Below are 18,145 nucleotides of genomic sequence, written 5' to 3'. Positions count from 1 at the left end.
TTTCTGCTGTATTTTTAGGCATGTTTGAACATGTCTACCAAATCCCCTTGCTCAGGATTTTTTCTTCTATAAAATACTTGCGCTGATAAGCAAATTATCTGTTTTAGGCAAAACTTCCTGTCACTCCAAGTGCTGAACATCAGGCTTTTCCTCAGACAATGTAAATGTAGGGAGAGCCCCATGGGACTGTCCATCTCCCCGCACCATATCTTGCCTGCAGAGCTAAGCTTGCAGCTTAAACTGCTGTAATGCAGTGTAAGATAAATGAATACATGTGGTGAATAATAATGTTGCATTTTGTAACCTATATATTAGAAATTAGCACCACTACAAATCAGAGATCTTTCGGACAGACGTTGCTGTGCCCCATTACATATCACACAATGGTCTAGGACTAGAGATGAAGATGAGTGCTGAATCCTGCTGAAATTTCAGCAGGAATTTAAGGAGCAGAAAGTAATAATTTAAAATGAAACTTAGGCAAGATACTAGCACTAATGCCTTAAACTTAAAAAAAAAGGAAGAAAGGGAACAAATATAGGTGCCACTGTGTACACAGGGAAGTTGTGACTAATTTGACTTGTTCCTACAATGAAAACTAAAAGCAGACTAGTGCTCTATTGTATTGTGCTATGTACAGATATCTTTTTCAATACCAAAAGTATGTAAAAAGCTGCTGAATGGAAGCAACTTTACCCATGCTTTGCTAAGGAGTACTGCACTATACAAAAGACAAGAGGAAAGCAAGATTTTGGCAAACAGATTGAAATGATCCCAACAGTTTGAACAGCCACTCTTCACAACTACCATGAGGTGTTCAAAGGACTCATTCTACATGGCAATATTCTTCATCTCTCATTCATCACTGAATTTGATGAAAACACTCCAATCACTTATGGTAATTGGTGCTATTGTATTCTGTGTGGCTGCATATAACCTAATTACATGAATATTTATTATTTAAAGCGTGACCTTTCTGTTGGCTTATTCCAAGCAGAGTCATTTTGAATAGCTACTGGTCCTTTACAGGTGTTTTATTATATACAGAATGCTCTTATACCCACAAGTAGCCTGTGACCAAGACTAGAAGACAGCTAACTTTACATGTTGGGGTTTTTTAAAACTTTTTTTTTTTTTTTTAAACTGAGCATGTAAATGGTGTAATTTCTCCAGGATACTTATACATAGCAAAAAAAAATAGCTAAAAAAATGAAAGAACCTCAGAAGACTACTATATTTCTCCTCATAAAAGAAACGGGCAAACCAAAACCTATTTATTGCAACTGACATTTTAGGTACAAATCCTGCACAATATAACTAATAGATTGCTTGTCAGCTTTTAAATTATTTAAGAAACAAACAAAATCAGAGCATCAAATGTTTATTATTTTCTCAATAAATTAAGTACAATAATTTTAGGAGTATTCAAAAATTATTTATTTCACATCTAAACTCTACTTAAAATAATGGTAAGTTATTCACCCCCCAAATAATGTATTTTTTCCCTGTTAAAATTGTAATTCTAGTGCATCATAAAAAGCTAAAAAACAACACAGAGAAACATGTAAAATTTCCTTGATTGCTAAGAAATAATAATAAAGTAAATGGTACAACATTTAAATGTGAGTAGATCCCTTCTTTGGTTATGTAAAGAGTTACATAAGACCAGGTGAAGCTAGGCAGCATGGCAAGTAATGTTTTCAGAAAAGACCACTAATTCTAAATAAGCCATCTTTGAATGGAAACAAACAAACAAACAAACCCAGTGGTAGTTAACATGCAGTGTCTGGTTTTGACTTTCATTGACTAGACTGGAGTGAGAAACCTGTCCCTTGTAGCAATCTACCATGTCACCACTGGACACATACAATGGTGACTCAGGCTTATTGATGTGAAGAAGAAATTTCCATGTGAAGAAATGTAACATGTCACGCCTGTGTTGAACTGAAAACAAACACTTCAGAAATGGTAAGATCTTCATCTCATGTAATGATATTTCAGCTGATCACATTAATTTTTCCATAACAAAAGTCTAATCACATCAATTGTGTTTAAAAAAGAGGGAAGTAGAAGGGAGAGGAAGAGGTGAATGGAAGTCTTGCTTTGATTTTGTGATATACATAAAATAATGAAATTCCCACATCAAGGCATTTTATATAAAGATTACAACCAGTTTACACTACAGCCAGAAAGAGAGGAAGAGATATGGGTAAAGGTTAATTCTCTGTGCTTTCACAAAGCACCAACTTTGAAGAAGTAGGACCTACAAACCATAAAACATCTGTAACTTTAAGATATCTCTGCACCACAGCGCACAGTAAAACAGAGTCATCTATTTGTAAAAGCTGTATTCACAGTTGATGACATATGTCTCCTGCCTAAATATACATCAAGATAAAGTAACGAAAGATTCACAAAATATCATCATTTGAAATTTGCAAATAGTCTGTGTGAACTAATGATTGCAATAAAAGCCCCGGACACAGAGGAAAGACGGATCATATTCACAGCACAAATGAAAGTGCTAACTAGATAGTGGGATGCATTAATAGGTTGTTACCATCTAGAAATATTGCATACTGTCCCACATGTACAGAGGAGAATGAGTTGGGCATATCTGAAAACCAGTGAAGTCCACTTCAGTGTAAGTTCAATGCAAACTCAAAGCGAGCGTGGCAGGCGCACCCACCCCAACAAAGATGGGGCCTCCTGGCTGCTCAGATATAGTGGCTGCTCATCCTTTTTTCGCATCGTTGTTCTCAGTTTTTTACGGTAAGTGGGAGCCTTGGCCAATGGGAGCTGGGGATATTGACCTCAGAGCAGATGCTGCGGGGGTATAAATGGAGTCCCCTGGGGGAGCACTTTGAGCCAGTCCCCTCTGGAGCAGCACGGCTGCGGTCAAGGACACTCCCCTTGGGTTGGGATGCTGCAAGGAAACTCCTTGAGGTTGAGAGCCCTTGCTTTTTAGGTGAGTGACTGAGCATTCTGGATTGCCATTAAATCTGAGGAATTTATTGAATTGATTGTGCAGTAATAGCTTTTCCTCTCACAGACATTTGGATTTGTCGTTTATTAATTGCTGGAGTGCCAACTGATTATACCTAAAATAATTATGTTCTGTTTATTTTGAGAGCCTCTGCAACAGAGAGAAAGGGCTAAGAGGAGCAGCAGCCAGCCACTTTCTACCCTTGTGCCCCCCCCTCCCCCTCCGAAGCAGAAGAAACCTATGTGCAGCAGATTCTGCAGGAAAAGAGCTTTCTGAGGAAGCCTACTGCGGATCTTTTTTCCTTCCCTTTTGTTACAGATTGAGCTGACCCACAGGTATGTGGAGCAGACACATCTTTAACACTGATGTCCTGATGGTCCTTACAGGAACAGAGGAATGCAGGAGGTGCAATGTGAAGAGGATGGGGCCTGCTGTGCTGCCAGGTTCACAAATTTTGTGAAAAAGCAGCTGAACAGACATCCTCTCTCTAAGCACCTAGTTCTTATATTTTTCACTGAAGACTGCTCTGATACCATCACAGTCAGACTGCCAATTTCTGTGAATCCAATTTATCCTGCCTTCTTAATGGGGTTAGGTGACAGATTAAAGCCAAAATACCTGCATGACTTCCCTTCCCTTATCCCTATGTCTGCACACAAACTCAGTGTTGCATGGTATGATTCATGTGGGTGAAAAGAGGAGGAATTAGGAAATTATTACAGGCTCCCCTTCTTTGCTTTGCACCTTTCCTTGCTCTTCTCAACCTTTTCCTCTTTCAGCCATTTTTTAAATCCGTGCAGCAATGGGATACAGTATAGTCCAGCTGATGAGTAGACATACTCAGTACTAAAAATTTTGTCAGTCACAAATCACATCCTAGTACGAATTCTGAATAATATTCTTTTGACAGAGATTGAAAGGAACCCTTTTAGCATCCCCCTGAGAAGCTGAGATCTTTACATTTTCCTTTGTCACGACACAGACGTGATGTACATATCTATTCCCTTTTGGTATTCTCTGTCTGCTGGGCACATTCAGACTGTCTGGGCAATGACCCTTTAGTGAAGTGAGTCACAGCTTAAAAGGCAAAATTCAATTTCATTAGCTTTAGTGCTGCGAGTAAAAATGCACAGAATTCAGCAAAACATATACAGGTGTGTACCACAAAACAAAAGCTTTGCTCTCTGTCCAACCATCTAAGCTTTAACATCTTTGGTCCTTTAGACCCTTTGCCACAACCCCTATTTCCTGAGCTCTTATTTTCTTGTCAGGTTGTGAGTGATTTGTTTCCATGCTTTTCCTTGTAGCTGTACAAGATAGATTTAAACTGACCAGCACTTGATTCCTTCTATTCATAGTATCTTTATTTTCTTCAGTTCATTTTAACTTCCCCATCACACTTAGCTCCTTTATTTGTTTGCTCCTCTTAGACAGGCAGAAGTGAGTAGTGTTTATTTTGCTTGCTTATATAACTGATTTTCTCAGCTATGCAAACAGCACCAAGATTGTGATGTTTTTCAGCAGACAGACATTCTGCTGGACAGTACCTTTAAAAACATTATCAGTCACTCTTTGCCTTCTTTTTGTATTGCTTGTTGGCCAAGGATTTGTTACTCTTTTTCCTTCTGTGACTGCAGTAGCACTTTACTTTGATTTTTTGCCATTACTATAATTAATATGCTAATAAGACACACAATAGCATAAACACTCGTGGTCTACTGCATCCTGTATCCCTATTCCTATTAGTTTTAACTCCCAATTTGCTTGAGATGGTAGTTCACAATGATGAAAAATTATCTAAGATCACAACTGCAAGATCCAGAGGACATACAAGTCTGCTGGATCAAGTTCTTTCCAGTAAGGATGTGTTACTGGTGTGATATTAGTGTGGTATTAATGTATGTGGCAAACTAGCATGGGTTGTCATACAGCCCCAAGTACAACTGGAACAGCCAGACCCAGACAAGTAGTTTGTTGTTCACTGCATATATTGCCCAGAACACACATAGAGCATTGATTCCTTCTGAGCACCAGAAGATTAATTAACACCAACCACCATCCACCCGATTACACTTCAGTGACCGCCAGGAGAGAAACCACAATAGCACTGGTAAGACCCAAGCCAAGATACTAAGACTGCCATTTAGCCTAGCATTCTGTGTTCAAACATAATGTGTATTATGAGCCCTTTGAGAAGATGTGAGACAGAAAGGCTTTGAATAATCTATCTTTGTGAGGATTTTATAGTTCCTGTATTCTTCCACCCTCATTTAAAACCTTACTTTTTTAAAGCCAATTAAGATTCTCCCACCTTAAAGTTCACCTGTTAGACCTGTCTTTCATCTGTTCATATGCTTGTTATTGATTCTGCAGCAGATCGGGTATTTTCGCTCTGACACAGCAAGGGCTAGACTACTGCTCCTCTAGAACCATGAATTGCAAGTTTTATGCTGAAGCATAGTTAATGCACTTTGGAGAGCATCTGCCTCAGCTCAATAGCTAACGAAACATACGGGGGCCCTGTGTGACACAAGAGGACCAGGCAAAACAATGGCTGCCAAAGAGTAAAAATAATAGTTCAGTATTTTTAAAACTGTCAGCTTGATAGTCCTGGCACCTGAACTACTCCAGCTATAGAATGAATTGCTTGTCTGGTTTCCTCTTACTTTCACTAGAACATGCTGTTGTAAGCATTAAAACAGTAGTGCAATTCAGTCTTCTCATAATCTCAATGTTTTGCCCTTCTGCCTACACTGTTCTCAAGACAGTCACTGTGTATTTGTAGGCAGAAATGCAATTACTAAATTCAAATAGCTTATTTTAGCAACACTGCAAAATTCTTATTGTAGATCAAATTCTTTGTATTTGCTACCTTTGTCAGCAGGGCTCTGTGTTTGGATTCTAGTTAACAACATGGTTATTCAGAAAACAAATATCAAACCTCTCTTTCCATGCAGTGTCAGACTTGTGTGATTCTGGGCAGCAGTCCATGTGTCTCCCGAGGATTACAACCCTCTTCTTGTATGTAGCCTTGGCATCTTGAGAAGTGGTAGGAAAAGAACTACAGGAACAGCATCAAGCAAACCTGCTCAGAAGAAGGAGGGAACTGTAAAGAAAAAAAAAAAAAAAGTAAAGAAATGAAAACCATGCACAGTGCAAAGCTTACAAATCTCTTGTACAAATAAATAAATAACTAAAATGGTACTAATGGATGAGTGACTGGAAGACAATAGCTTGTCAGCTTCAGTTGCATCAAAAAGTTCTAATTTCACACTCTGACACCTTATATTACTGAAAAGAAAGATATAAACTTGGGCATTAATCAGAAGAAAGTAAAGCATAAACGTTTCCCCCACTCCCACCTGCAATTTGTGACTTGGAAAAATATGAGAACAGTAGGAACTGGCATTAAAATAGAGATAGAATGACATCTACTGGCTGTCAGGAACTGGCTTGTTTCACTGCTGAAAATATTTTGGATTTTTTCCCTTTCCTCAAAATATTTAATCTGAGACTCCTATGATGCAAGTCATAGGGTTTAGCTATTGGACAGGGAATGAAGAATAGATCAACAAGTTCCCAAAATAATAGTCAATTCTTAACCAATTAGTTACCTAATTAAAAATACCTACATAAACAGCTTAATGTGTTTCAGATCTTTAATATCAATGGTAGGGAGTAACTAGATGTTCTGCTTAAGAGCTACCAGAAACTGAAAAAACCCTGCAATTTTGCACTGCATGCAGGTTCTCATAGTACATTGTACCAGAATAAATAATACTGATAAACAGAATTATGTTTCTTATGGAAAAAAAAAAAATATGTAAGAAGCTAAATTTTACAGTGCTGCATCACTTTGTAAAGAGATAACCATTACCTTTTTTCCTGGATTAATTTAGTGCATTATTATTCAATTTCTTTATTTAAACTTCCCAACTCCTCCTTTTTTGATTATTCTATATATTTTCATATAAAGAAAAGGTTAGATCCCCTCCTACTGTTTTTTTTAACAAACCTAGAATAACTGCAATATAAAAATCTCAGAAGGTCTTGAGATTTTGTCAAAGATCACAAAAACCTCAGTCTTAAGTGAACATTCTTCTCTCTACTATACATATATTCTTGGCCTCTCCACTTATGGATCTTCTCAGTATGAGTGTGGCCCTTTTCCCTGTTAGCAGTGATACTCAGTGGGTGATACTGCCAGTACAAACAAATTGATCTTGCTCAATTTCTATCTGCCACAAGATATATTTCCTCCTCCTGCAGTTTCTCCATGCTGGTTAATTAAACTCCTCTCAACTCTCATGTCTGCTCACCAGGAAACATCTTTCTAGCTCTCATGCCTCTGGTAATAATCAGAAATTATTGCAACCAGGCATGAGCATTTGGTCATTCTTTCTTAATATATTCAGCCAGAAATAGAAAAATTCTAAGGAGATCACAGTGTTATCCTGGTTAGGAAAAGAGAAATTATAAACGTAATTCAGTTCATATATATTCATCAGTATAGCATATATTTATATGATGTTGCGGAGAAGCAAAAGTAAGACTTGATTCTGGCCTTGGGCCATGGTCAAAATAGACAAATATACACAATGAGATAGCACATAAACAAAGGTGGAGAAAAAGTTGAGGATGAACAAAACTAAGTGTAAGAGCCGATATTTGGAATAGCAGATTAGGGGATTTAGGTACGTTTTCTGCAAAATTTCAACAGCCTCTTCACTGCAGGAATGGATGCAGGCTTAATAGGAATAGCACAGCTGTGCAGCTGCATGGAGTAGTGCTCCCTTTTCCCCAGCCCAGTGGGTTTGGATTCAGAGAAGGGGATGCTGTGCCAAGCTGCAGTTGTGAAAAGACACACAGGCATCCCCAGATGTTCTTCCTCTTGATGAGGAACCCCTGATGAGACAGCTTCCCTTTGGTCTATATATCTGGCATACAGCAACATGAACCTGGAAGAAAGCTACAGAGCTGCACTAGTATGCACGAGCTGCCAGTGTCACAGGACAACAGGACAAAATGGATGAAATTTCAGCACTCATATGACTTTTTATTTCATTTGATGTATTTAAGTTTACAAAATGTTCCCAAGTATTCATCGAATCATAGAATGGTTTGGGTTGGAAGGGACCTTAAAGACCACCTAGTCCCACCCCCCTGCCACGGGCAGGGACACCTTCCACCAGCCCAGGTTGCTCACAGCCCCGTCCAACCTGGCCTTGAACCCTGCCAGGGAGGGGGCAGCCACAGCTTCTCTGGGCAACCTGTGCCAGTGTCTTGCCACCCTCATAGGGAAGAATTTATTCCTTGTACCTAACCTAAATGTTTCAGTTTAAAACTGTTACCCCCTGTCCTACCACTACACTCCCTGATAAAGGTCCCTCTCCAGCTTTCCTGTAGCCCCCTTTAAGTACTGGAAGGCTGCTATAAGGAGCCTTCTCTTCTCCAGGCTGACTCCCCCCAACTCTCTCAGCCTGTCCTCACAGGGGGGTGCTCCAGCCCCTGAGCATCCTCGTGGCCTCCTCTGGACCCGCTCAATCAGGTCCGTGTGCTTCTGCTGTTGGTGCCCCCAGAGCTGGACACAGCACTGCAGGGGGGTCTCATGAGAGCAGAGTAGAGGTGGAGAATCCCCTCCCTCGCCCTGCTGCCCACACTTGTCCTGATGCAGCCCAGCACACAGTTGGCTTTCTGGGCTGTGAGTGCACATTGCTGACTCACAGTCAGTTTTCCATCCCCTGATACTCCCAAGTCCTTCTCCTTGGGGCTGCTCTCAATCTCCTCATTGCCCAGCCTGGATTTGTGCTTGGGATTGCCCCGACCCATGTGCAGGACCTTGCACTTGGCCTTGTTGAACTTCATGAGGTTCACATGGTCCCACCTCTCCAGCCTGTCCAGGTCCCTCTGGATGGCACAGCCCTTCCCTCCAGTGTGCTGACCGCACCACACAGCTCGGTGTCATCGGTGAACTTGCTGAGGGTGCCTCGAGCCCACTGCCCATGTCACCAACAAAGATTTATTTAGGGACAGCGTGGATATATTCATATCACCTCTTTTTGTTCTAACATATTATCTTAAAAAATAGCTAGCAATACACTAAACTGAAATTGATACATGTTCTTGCTAACTTTTTACTGCACAAGGCACCAGAGAAAAACAAAGTTCACTGAAATCGATAAGAATCATTCAGGAGTTAGCAGGAATCATAAGGTAAACTAATTTAGACTTGTGCATTAGTACATTGGTTACATATTGAAGCCAGGAATAAAAAACTGAAGATATGACGTGTTCCAATGTATCCACAGGAAGAAACATGGTATACACCTAGCTTTAAGGAATTCAAAATGCAAAATTGTAATTGTACAATGATCAGTAAAATAAACTATACTCTGAACATCATTTAGCATTCTATTACAAGTTTGAGCCCTTTAATAATCCTATCTTACATATGAGTGCACACATGTATATGAATGACAGCTTTCATTCTGAATAGCTGAAAAATGAAATAATTTTGTCAAAATATGAACTTTGAGAATGAAGCAGTCATCAGCACTCAAAGGAATTCCTGCCAGAAATTAAGATGTGTTAGATAATGATCATAAAGATGAAAAAGCCAACAATTTGCTTTCCATGATGTGGGTTAACCCTGGTATGCAGCCAAGCACCACAACAGCTCCCCACTTGCCCCCCATACCCCCTGCCAGAGTGGGATGGGGGAAGAGGAACAGAAGAGTAAAAGCAAGAAAACTTGTGGGTCGAGATAAAAACTGTGTAATAATTGAAGAAGTGCAAGAAGAGAGAAAGAAAACAAAACAAGTGATGCAAAGGTAGTCACTCATCACCTCCCATGGGTAGGCCAACATCCAGTCAGTTCCTGAGCAAAAGATGGCTAACTTCCCTAAACTCCTCCTCTCTGTTTTTCCTTCCTAAACATGACATCATATGGTGTGGGATATCCCTTTGGTCACCTGGGGTCAGCTGTCCCAGCTGTGTCCCCATCCAAGCTCTGGTACACCCCCAGTCTCCTCGCTGGCTGGGCAGTGTGACAAACGGAAAAGTCCGTGATGCTGTGTAAGCACAGCTCAGCAATAGCTAAACTATCCTTGTCTTATCAACACTGTTTTGGTCACAAATCCAAAACATAGTGTCATAGCAGATATTATGAAGAAAATTAACTCTATCCAAACAAAGCCAGTAGACATGACAATACTTTGGACATCAAGTCCATTTACAGAAAAGCTTGAGATAATTTAACAACTCTTGTATAACCAGCACTGAGGAAAAAGAGAAATAGTGTAAGATGTGAGGTATCACTCTGGTATTGTAATAACAGACTTCTGATCAAGAAATTTCAGGAAATCAACTGAATGAGATTATTTTAGTTGCTAATAAGTATCTTTTGGCTTAAACTTTAATATAATTTCTGTTCTTCTTACTCTTTCATCAGGTTTCATAGTCTTAGTGAATAAGAAGTTTTAGTGTAATGGCAAGCTATAGTATTTCAGGTTCATAGATTTTAACCACAAAATTCTCAAATATGGGTTATTCATAAAACCTACCATTACCATTACAGATTCAAATGATTAGCCCACTTTGAAAGTTCTAGTTCAAACAGGAAGAGAGCAGTAAGTTGCTTAAACTCAAAATATTCATCAAAAAAATTCCCACAGAAGAACACAGCTTGAAATATCTTTACTTCCTAGGGGACAAAATCTGTCATTTCACCCAACTCAGAATGGCACAATAGAGACACCTGATCTTTTCCTAAAAAAAAACCCAAACCCAAAATAGGTCTGATGAATCACATCCTAGAAGTGCCTATTTCTCTTCAGCAAGTTCAGAAGAAATCCAGCTCAGATATCTATAGTGCAGAAGTCTGAAGTTAAATGAGATTGAATCTCAGTCTATAGATAAGAATCTTGCATTCAATCTCCCGCCAGTCTTCAGGACTGAACTTTGGCCTACTCTTTCACTCTGAGAGGCTGGAGCACTTGAAGTGCATCCTGCCATACTCTGTCTAATCTGTGCTGAGGTGTACCTTTTGTTTCTGCATGCAACTGGGACTTGAGGTTTACATTGCCTATACATGTGTTACATAAAGTGAGTAGACCTCCAAGACCAGTAAAAGGAATAGTCATTCAGTTCATATCAGAACTATTTGCTGTTGGAGAGTACAGTTTGCTGAGGTTCTGTATTAGAGTTTAATAAAAACCATTTACATGGGTTTTTTCCTATTGCAATGTTTACCTATTTCATGGTCCTGATTTGATATCTCCATTTACAGAAACCTCTCCATATCGTTGTGTATTAAAGTTGAAAAGGAAATATTTTTGTCCTGTGATATTGTTTGAGATCTTGATAATCTTGTTATTGTGTAATTGTCTTTTTTCCAACTTTTCTATTCACAGGTTCATGTAAAAGCATAGATCTTTTGTTTTGTGAATAAAGTCTACAATAAGAAAATGAGGAGGGTTGAAGCTATGTCTGACCATGTATCACAATGATTAATTTTTGCTATCATTAAATAACTATTTCTAACTAGTAATTTGAAATGGAGGTATAAAATATAATGGTATAATGCAATAGGTTTACAGCAACCTAATGCGACATAATATGGTGTTCCTTTCATTTTTAAGGAATTAAAGTCATTACAATAATCTATAGTTCCAAATATGTACTTCTGATGCTGTTACGGAAACACACTAACAACAATAAACAGATCTATTGAAAAGTTACCTTATGCTTATAATATTTCATAAAACCATCTCTTCCAGTAGCCTGCCTACCATTTTCTCCCAAAATTGTTTTCTATATCCCAAAAAAACGATGTGTTGGGATAACTGTGAGGTGGTCATTCATTGACTGTTACAAATTTGCTGGAGAAGTTTAATCTGGTTAAGGGTAGGAACATTTGTATGGTTTGCCTATTTAATGGGCTCCAGACAGGCATAATGACTTTATATAAAACTATGATGTATATGATCTGCATGACAGTCTAAAAAAATGCTATCTATTTCAGTGAATGCCTGCTGCCTTCTATAAAACTCCACTGATGCAGGTTCAAGTCCCATTTTAGCCCCAAGGTAAAAAAGGGGGGGTTTGCCTCAGCTTAAGTCATAAACATAAACAAAATCACTGTTACAGCTGGGTCCTTGCCTGGCTTCCTGCATGTACCTAGAGTTTACAGTATGAACTACTGCTGCTTGAACAAAGACCAAATGCTCCAATAGCTTTGGTTATGCAATTCACGGTCTCTGTAAATCATCACTGAGTGAGACGATAACACCCTTCTATGGAGTGTTTATGACCCTTATTCCATCGTGCCTTTATACTTTAGCACTAGTTAAACATTAAAAAAAAAAAAAAAAAAAAAAATCACTTCGGTTCTTACCTTCTCTGGCCAAGACATTCTAAATGGGTTTCCAAAGTCCATTTCAATCCTTAATGAAATGATCTGCAGCCAGCACCACAAGCTTTGTTCTTAACTTTGTTTTCAGCAAAATGTACAAAATAAAGCAGAAAAATATAAGTTCATTTTTTATGATACAGGTATCAAAATATCTGAGTAATTATGCTTTTTGTTTTAGAAATGCATAATTCAACGAGCATTTTCTGCATGATTTCATACCTTTGCTTAGTCTCTTCTGGTTTAGAGATGACCTTTAAAGAGCCCTTCCAACCCAAACTATTCTATGATTCTATGACAACTGCCTTAAATGGTTTGTAATGATCAATTGTTTTATAGAGATAGCATCTTAAACTAAGATATTAAATTATACTGGAAAGTTCAGGATATTAGAAGGAAAAAATACAGGCTTTCTCAATGGACTATTAATCAGTAGTTTTTCATTATGCCGTTTTCAATAAGGAAACAATATCAAGTCAATTCCTAATGCATGTACTTTTTTGTAGTTACAGGACCAACAGCCACGTTATTATGGTTTTAACACCCAATGTCAGCCTAACAGAGTCATATTAACCCCTGCAATTTAGAGCACTGTGCAGCTTTTTGCAGTTGTTTGGCTGTTTGGTTTTTTTTTTAAATATAATACAAGTTTAATTAACTTATTTTGATTTCCAATATGCAAGTCTAAGAATGAACTAATGACCACTAAAAACCATAAGGTTTCGGGGGAGGTTTTTTCAGATTTTTTTCTGCAGAACACAGCAAAGCTTTTTGCAGAATTCTTCTATCTCTCCACAAAAGTGAATACATTGCCACTACATTCACCTAACAGCACTTCTTAAAAACCTCAGTCCTTTCGGAAGCTGATTGGTGCTCTCTACACTTCAACAACTTTTTAATGATTTATTCCACAATTAGTATGTATCTCAAATCTCACAGCATACTTCAGAGAACCAAAGTTTCTCAAGCACAGTGAGTGCTTGTCGTTAGCTTTCTCACAGGTAAAAAACCCAAAATAACGTAAAAATACCTGTGAGATTTTTTTTTGCTTAGAGAAAAATTTGCAACTCGTATATTTCTTCACTGAGTCTTATCAGTTGGAAAAAAAAAAATTATCTTTCTCTTCCTACTTTAATTATTGTATTGTATTATATCAATCTACATTATTACTGTAGATTGATATAAAAAATACTTGCAGAATAAAACATTCTGTTTGGCAGCCACAGCTAACCAACCCTGTAGCAGCCAAAGGAAAATTTATCAGTAATGTTCATAAGCATTGATACAGACAGAATGAAATTATCATCATCATGGTCTTTATTGATTATTATATCACAGAGTGTGACTTCAAGTGTGACACAAAATACCTTGAAAAACAGTTCACCTCTAAGTGTTTATGTCAATAACTAGGAGAAAAATTCTTTTTCTTGACCTTTTACCATAAGAAAATCTTCCACATACTACATATTGATTTTGTGTATTTCAGAATATGGGTGATATATCTCAAACAATGAAAGCCTAAATGAGTTGCCATCGAAGATGCTTTATTTTGATAAACAAGGATTAGCTATAAAACCTTTGATAAAAAAAAAATAAATCACCAAAATGAAGGAGGCAATTTGCAATAGCATACACAATTCAAGTTAAAGCGCATATGAAGATATGGGAAAATTTATCAGATTAATATTGCATATAGAACTGTTCATTCTTCTGCTTCACTAATGTAGTAGTAGTAAAAAAGGGGGGGAAAAACCTTTTTACAGCAGGCAAAGGGCATACACTCACACTGAATGTTCATTTTTTGTCTCACTGCATCAGTGGGTCAAACCTGTTTCAGAAGTAAGTTTAATTTGAGTGACATCACCTGATTTTATGTAACTGAAGTAAAGTTTAATTTGTCTTACTCCTCCAGAAGTCTTTTGTAGCTGTTTTATTAAATGACTCAGGTTCCAGGTTCTTCATGTCAAATAAATTTTTATTCTATATCAACAGAAATATGGCTTTATACTCTGAAAACTAATAAAAAAGGAAAGCCAGATAACAAATATAATGGAAATTAACTAAACCTTTATAACAATAAAAATCAGGAGATGCATTTCCTATAGGACCTCCATGAGAGAGGAATATAATTTTTTTGATGTGTTCTAGTTTCACCCAGGCTGGACAATCCTCTCTTCCCTTAGCTTCCAAGTCTATTTTTCTTATTCTACCCATATTAACAAAACTTTGACCCCTTCTTCTGCAGAAATCCAACCTTCTTTTTTTTTTTTTTTTTTTTCCTGCACAGACTAAATTATCATCTGCAATGAATTTTGTAAAAAGTGGGTTTTGGAAAACTATAGAGAAAACATTGGTCTCATGTTCTCCTGTGCCACAGACTTAGTTATGACTCTACATTTCCTTCTTTCTGTTTTTTAGAATTTTAAAAGTTCTTCTCAGGAAGCTACTGATCTACTTTCTACATATAGTTGGAATAGTGCATCATTTTTTATGCCTGACATTCAGAGGGATATACTGGAAGCATATCCTCCAGTCAGCTATTCACATCGTTCAAGCAAAATATGCTAACATCCCTGGTGATCTCTCTTACTGGTGATACTGGTTACTGATTTTGTGCCACCTGAAATGCAACAGATCACCTATTGTTTTTTAGTAAAAACTGTCACTGTGATTGAAAAAAACTGGTCTTGTCCTATGGAATGGTGTTTTACCTGACCTCTAGCCAAGAGAAAACCAAAAAGGAAATACAGCGAAGCAACTAAGCCTTTCTTCAGTAATATGTTGCACAAGCATCTCCGGAATTTATGTTTCCACCTGACACCAGTGCAAATTCCAAAACAAATCAAAGAGTACTGCTGATGGTGGAAAAATATTTTAAAAGTCTGAATTTCTACAATCTGGGACATTTTTCTCTTTCCTGGACAGTAAACTCACAACTGGCAATTTCAATGAGGATCCCAAGAAAACATTTGCCACACCTTTCTTTGTGGATAATAAAAATACATTGTGTCTGAAAACTCCATTCCTGGAAATAATTTATTTCCATCTCCTGCTGAAAAGTGTATCAATGTTTAGCTGTTGCCATTGGAAGCACAGTCTAGACAAAGATAAAATTAGAAGCAAGCATTGCCTGTTCTGGAAAGTACAAAGCAGTGTCTAATCTAATCTTCTCATCTCAGCAAAGATTTTGACTGTCTTGTCTACATTATCTAGTGACATTACAAAATGGTGGACAGGACCCTCTTTTCTTGAATTGGGTAGGAATCTGACAACTGCAGCCCCAAAAGCAAATATAATGAAATATAAACACCTACCACTTATCAGAGGGAAAAAAAAAAAAATCTTTATAACTGAAGTATTCATCGCTGTCATACAAAACCTTTCCATTTTCCATAGCAATACAGAAAACACATCAGATTGAGCAACAGGAATGATTAACTGAGCTGACTCCAGAGGAAAATAAAAAACATGCAGTGCTACTGTATTTCAGAAACAAGCAATAACCAGTGTCTATCACATGACTATATTTTACTTTGAAATGTTTTTTACTCACCTTCTGAATGGCTTTGATCCCAATATTTTCCTAGATTCATTTTAAAATGTAGGATTAAATTACATTTTTTCCTGATTTGGGATAATGACAAATTATTCACGACATCCTTAGGTAGGTTGTTCCCTTGGCTAAGTTAACAAGTGACACAGCTATGAATGTGCTCCTGGGTTTCATTCCAAGTATATCTGTTGTCATGTTACGATTGCCAGAACATTTTATGCCTGCTTTTTCTACTAGATTGAAAAACCATCAACTACTGGAGTATTATTTCCCTTATATGTATTCTCGTTAACTAAAATTCATTTTCACTTGGATATGCAAATAAATTCAGTTCATTAAATCTTTCACTACAAGTCAGTTATTCTGACTTCCAATTGCTTCTTCTGAATCCCCCTAATCATTTTCTGTGATATTAGTGGGAGAGCAAAAATGTGAGCAGCATTACCCGGTAAGGACAGAGGCTGTGACTTCCTGAGACATACAAGTAGCAAACCCTCCACAGCTTACACCCTACACCTTATAAGATATAACTGTGGTAACTCAAGTGTAGCAGTAGCATACAAACTTGTCAGTTATGTTTGTCTAAATTCAGCTGTGTATTATTAAGATAAACTTAGCAGCATATAGGTACCATGACTATTACTGGCACTGTTTTAGAATTCTGACAAATGCTCCCAAATCCTTGACTTCTCCCAACCCACAAAGGTTTGGGCCCCCTCTGCTGGTCCATGCAATCCACACTTACAGCACTGAGGTTCGGCGCTGTTTTGCCTGGCATGTCTAGGTGGCCCACAGAATGATGTTCACCTCCACAGCAGTTGATTCCCAGGTGCTAGGGTCAGTAATGCTGCAGCGCCTTTTGCAGGTCACACTTCTCAGTGTTATCATTTCATCTCTTTGGGTTTCTATGAGCTGTGCCATTTTGTACTTCCCATTTTGTGCAGACGGACTGTTCATCCCTGCTGAAAGTCAGTTCCAAAACCAACCCAAAGATAACCAGTCACTCTGTCCCTGTCCGGCAGCTACCCTACTGGGAAGTCTCCTTCTAAAACTGACCTAGAGAGAACCAAACACTTCACCCTCAATCTGTCTCAACTGCAACGTTATTGCATTGTTTATCCTATGGCCTTCTAAATGTTAAATCAGCAATTCACTAAATATGTTAATGGTAAATCAGTAATTCATTTAATAGTTAAGTACTAAGTCAGCAAATCAGTTAGTATCTGTCTTGCCAAAGAAATGCTAAACATATTTATACTGGGTTGACAACTGATTATGAAGCCCAGCCCAGTGGTCTTTCCCACATCATGGGTCCATGACCCCTGACCCCTGCTGCATCGTCTTCTCACAATGCCAAACCAGTTTTAGGACTTCAACAGTTTGAAAGTCCCCAATGTCACTTCCACATGTCCTTACACCAGTACTCCCTGGTAATACATTCACCTGTCTCCTTCCAGCACTGCATCAGGAGTTCAAGTTCACCTGCCTTTTATCACTAACAGCTACCTGAAAATGTCTAAAAATCATTCTCTATAGTCTTTTACCTTCCTAACTTTCATACTCCCAAAGGGCAAAATTTATATGTTCTTCTTTAGGTACTTTATAAAATATTCTATATGCAGAGGATGTAAATCAAGTGCTTTGGTGTTTGGCAGAATGAATATTAAAGTAAACATTCTTCAGTACTCCAATTATCATCACTTCAGTTTTACTGACAGTATTAATCTGTACTCTCTGCAGTAATTTAACCAATGGTACGTGCTTTGTTTTCTGCAGATATTTGACCTCTGAAAGTTTCATGATTTGAAAGTGTAATGCCTTTGGCATTTATGACCAAAAAGCCATGAGAACTGGTTCTCTTAAGTCCTCACATTGCATCACTCAACCGTGTGTGACTGTCACACTTTCACCACACTACCTTATTCTGACCTACAATAGTCCATAGTCATATAAGAATATTTCTGTCTATAAAGCTGTCTTCATTTTGCAATGTTACAAAAATCACTTGAGCTGTTAGACTGACCTTTGCAGCTAATGCCAGGTCAGCTTCTACTCTTTCTCTTAGGCAGTCCCAACTGCCTTGATCATGATCTTTCCTAATGACTCCCAAGGTTTAGGATACTTTCAGATATCCTTCATTTCATCATTTCTAATGTCACTATCTTTTCTCCCAATGTAGAGCACTTAGTTATAACAG

The sequence above is a fragment of the Athene noctua genome, chromosome 12, assembly GCF_965140245.1.
Source record: "Athene noctua chromosome 12, bAthNoc1.hap1.1, whole genome shotgun sequence".
Lineage (NCBI taxonomy): Eukaryota > Metazoa > Chordata > Aves > Strigiformes > Strigidae > Athene > Athene noctua.
The sequence above is the reverse complement of the archived record's forward strand: the minus strand, read 5'-3'. Positions refer to the sequence as shown.